This window comes from Perna viridis, chromosome 9 (assembly GCF_037379345.1).
Source record: "Perna viridis isolate PV_CMFRI_1.1 ecotype Kerala chromosome 9, ASM3737934v1, whole genome shotgun sequence".
NCBI lineage: Eukaryota > Metazoa > Mollusca > Bivalvia > Mytilida > Mytilidae > Perna > Perna viridis.
The window spans coordinates 32,202,313-32,206,611 of record NC_142453.1 but is presented as its reverse complement, the minus strand read 5'-3'; the positions used below and the strand labels follow the sequence as shown (position 1 = coordinate 32,206,611).

The following is a 4,299-nucleotide window of genomic DNA, read 5'->3' as shown; positions in this document are numbered from 1 at the left end:
GCTGTTTTTGTACATTTCTAGTATTGGAAATCATTAAGAAATATTTTTCAACGAAAAGCATCAACGCAAGAATCTGTTCAAATGAAGGGGAATAACAAATTACCGAACTGATAGGCAAGCTCTATTCAAAAGGAGGGTAGTCCATGTAACAAGTAGCAATATCAAAGCGAAGAAGTAAAATCGGGAACAACAAAGAATGACGAGAGGATGTTTACTGTTTGCCATTGTTTCTTGATATTAGCCTAACAAATATCCCACCTTAACGATCCTATTGATTATTTCATCAATTTCAAGTTTCATATTTTCATCAATGTTTTTTTTTACTTTTAGTTTAATCTTATTTTGTTGGAGTATATCATGGCAACTATTTCGGTGTACTCATTTAAAATGTTGTTTTTGGACTAGCTGCATCCTGCCCTGAGGTGTGAGGGTTTCCTCATCGTTCATTGAAGACACATGAATGGCCTTGAGCTGACATTTGTTTAATACCGATGTGGTTGATGTCATATTGACATATTCATTATATTTATTCTCGTAACCAGGTGAAAGGAATAGTGAATTTGGTTTGATTGTTCTCAACTATAGAGTGCTTTTTTCAATCATGTTGTTTTAAATTGTCCTAATGAATTCTGGTGTATTTAAAAACAATCATTTTCACGTAAATTTTTAACATACTTACATCATACATCATCGTAAAGTAAGGGTCAATGAGGTGTCTTGTGCATGTAAACATACTATATTCAACAGATATATTACACACAAACATACGTTATCAATATAAATACATAAAGGTCGGGCAGCGCATTTCATATCTCCATCCAAAAGTTATAGTTTTTGACATTACCTTGTCATACAATTGACATTTACTTTTTGGAAGGTCAACCGTTGTTTATATACCAATAAATAAATAAATAGATAAATTTGTATCAAAAGGTTTGAACAAATATTTGTAATTTGAGTTATGCTAAGTGATGTCACCTCGGTATGACGGAGAATATTATAACCCAATGCATTTTTGCTATTGGCATGTACAACAAATTTTGACATGTAATATTCATTAAAATGCATTAACCGAAATGGAACCTGAATCGCTCACATTGAAAATTGAAATCATGTAGTATCATTTGATTCGATTGAACTAAAATTGTATCATATAAATATGTCTGTATTCGTACATCATTCCTATTATTCACTAAACCAAACGAAAAGGAAATTTTGAAGAAGGCATAGCGGTCAAAATCCCTTTCAAATTTCATAACATTAGCGTATGGTGTATCTGCACCACGAGAAGCGATTTTCTTTTCATCTTGTATTTTTTTTCTCTTTCGTCTACCTCGGGTATAAATATTATAAACAACTCTGTGGGTATTTCTATAATGCATAGGACGCTTACCCTATAGGTGCGCTTGGTCAATGATCCAGGATTTTAGTGGAGTCCTGGTCGCTCAATTAGTTTTGTTTTTCAAGGTGTTTTGTTTTATATTTTGTTCGTGTTCTTTGTCTATTTTCTCTTGTCTAGACGTTATCCTTGTAACATATTCTATTTATTTCCTCTCAAATATTGATTCCCTGGGTTATTATTTCGATCCTATGGTTCCATGTTAATAACCCAAAACTGCACAAAATGATAACTATAGCAAAAAAGGCCGAGAAATTGTGTTTCTCTGTTGATGAGATAGGGTCTACAGTGAGCCTCACAAACCACGGACTAATATAATTTGATTTGTGCTGTTATTGTTTCAACTGTTTATCAGTTGTCAATTCGTTAAAGAAGTCGTAAAATCATACTTATTTCTTGACAAACCGAATAACATAAGATCTGTTCGTGTTTATGACTTGCCTTTGTGTTTATTTGAGGAGAAGTCTGATCTGTTCATACAGCTGAACCTTGCGTACTTTACCAGAAAATGACATTGGAAATGACTCCACAAAAACATGACAGTCAGATAGAAACAGGTCTATCTCAAAAGTGTTTGGTTTAGCAGTAATGTTTTTGCGTATAACGGAACTAATTTCATTCCACAGTCGAACCGTCGCGACATATAATACAAGCGCAGGACTTTTGATATACTATTTTATCTGGAATGGGGATAACATTCACATATTTGACGTCTTCGTGCTGCATTAGCAAGCTTCACCTGGTTCACGCTCCCAGTTTTTAGTGGAGTCCGAGTTGCTCATTTGCTTTTGTTACTTTGTATGTATGATTTTAGTTACTCTATATTCTTTGTTGTGAATGTCTGTTTTCCATGTCTGGTCTTTGTCCTGAAATACATTCTTTTGATTACCGCTATAACCTTGGTTCCCTTGATTTATTTTTCAATTGTACGTGGCGATAACCGACGTCCAATGGTAGTACTAATCATATCAGTTTTCCGTCCGAAGAAAATTAGATCTCAGTTTTCAGTGATTCGCCCTGTATCATGTGTATTAAACCAACCAGAAACATTAAGAACTAGTGCTGTGTTTTCGGCGTCGTTCATATATCCTTGAAATCTGGTCAGTGACCGAACATAAATGTGTCCTTGCTGTCCACGGGGAACTATAACTTTATCATCATGATGCATCGACCACCTTAACTTCTGTACCAGCAATAGGTGTTCCACAATTAACGACAATCATATCAATATGTGATATTTCCCGTTTTACATTAATCAAATTCCTTTCAGTACTACCATAACAAATGAACAGTTTCTTGGTTATAGTTCCAATACCAATTCCAACGGACTTCTGAATTGGATGTCCGGAAATAAGTAGGCCTTTATGAGGTTTGTTGAGGTTTGTTGAAGTCTGAAGTTCTACTATGCTGCTTAAACAGAACGCAAAAATGGCCGCCCATGTGCATTCCTCTTTCTTAAAAATGTATAGGAAAGTTTCTGAGATCTTTTCAATTGACCCTAAAGCCATGAAATTTTCTACCGTTATACAGGTACATCCGTAGATCAATAAGCTGTAAACATATCCAACTAACCATGAAAAGAAGGCAGGTCTGAAATACAGATCAGTTTCAAGGAGGTCGAAGAATTCGTATGGACGTTGGGATGCATGCAAATGTCCAGCATCAGTGTATGGTATAGTTTTGGAAACCAGTAGTGCTAGACGTTTGAAATATAATACAAACATCATCTTAGTTTATTATTGGTAGTTCAACATCAACTGAATAGCTTCCATCACACGAGATATTTAAAAAGAGCAGTTTTCGTGAGACGTCGATGCGATAATGTATCCAAGTTCTTTGAAAGTTATTGAGTTTTTCGGAAATCCGTGTTCTTTAACAGTGTGACCGAACAAATTTGCGACAATATTCGAATGGCCAACAAATTTCATGCCGTCGATTATTAACGCCTTGCATCTTCCTGCTTTTTCAATGGCGTATTTAACATCTTCCCCGTTCTTCTGTGTGAAGGTCAAACCCATTTACAAACAGCCGACAAAAAGTATCCTAAAATGACATACTGACCAGTCGCATATGTTTGGCAAAGCGATTCCAATAATATCTCCAGGTTTCAGTCCTAATGTTACCAGTTCTTTAGCAAACTTAACAGACTGATCATAGTATTGCTTGCATGTCAGAGAGGTGCGTGCGGTGCATATCATTTCAGTAGTATAAAAAGGCCTCTTTGTTGGGAAACTTTTCGGCAAACTTTGACTGGTGATGGAATTGTTTCATAAATATATTTTTCGTTCATCGGTGTATGAATATAGGAATTCATTTTGTAGATAAAGTTGCTAATTGTTGCTCCACTTATTATTGTTTCATTCTCATGTTATTTGTTTATATAACCAGTTTAATCAATTAGATCAGACATGATATCATTTTTTTTTAGCTTATAGCGCGTGATCTACGTATGTTTGACCTTATTACACCCGTTATAATGATTGATTAATGATGAGAAAATGTCGATACTCGGTTAGTTATAAAAGAAATGGTATTGTAATTTTAAAGTAGAAAATACGTTATTTTAGAATCAAGAATACTCTTGAAATTAATAAACAGTCGACAAAGCTCTCATAAACTTATTTGACTGTTTCTGTCTTCTTTTTCGTCTCAGAGGTTCAATTTGCAACTGATTTTTGAAATTGATTTGTATTAAAAACGTCTATATTTTAGTATGTACTTATGTCTTTTTGAGAACAGGGCAAATGTTTTGTTTAAGGGGGTAGACCTAGGGTAAGGGACATAACTCTATAAAATCTTTCAAACGTTTGTATTTAGCATTTTACATCAATCCTATGTAAGCATTTAATTAACTTGGATTCATTTTATTCCGCTTCAAACAAAAGCTTGAGAGGCTTTTG

At 34.5% G+C, this 4,299-nt stretch overlaps 1 pseudogene; it reads right to left on the bottom strand.

The window, feature by feature from the left end:
- Positions 1-1,366: 1,366 nt before the first annotated feature.
- LOC148607849 (uncharacterized) lies at positions 1,367-3,689 on the bottom strand (annotated as a pseudogene).
- Positions 3,690-4,299: the final 610 nt, after the last annotated feature.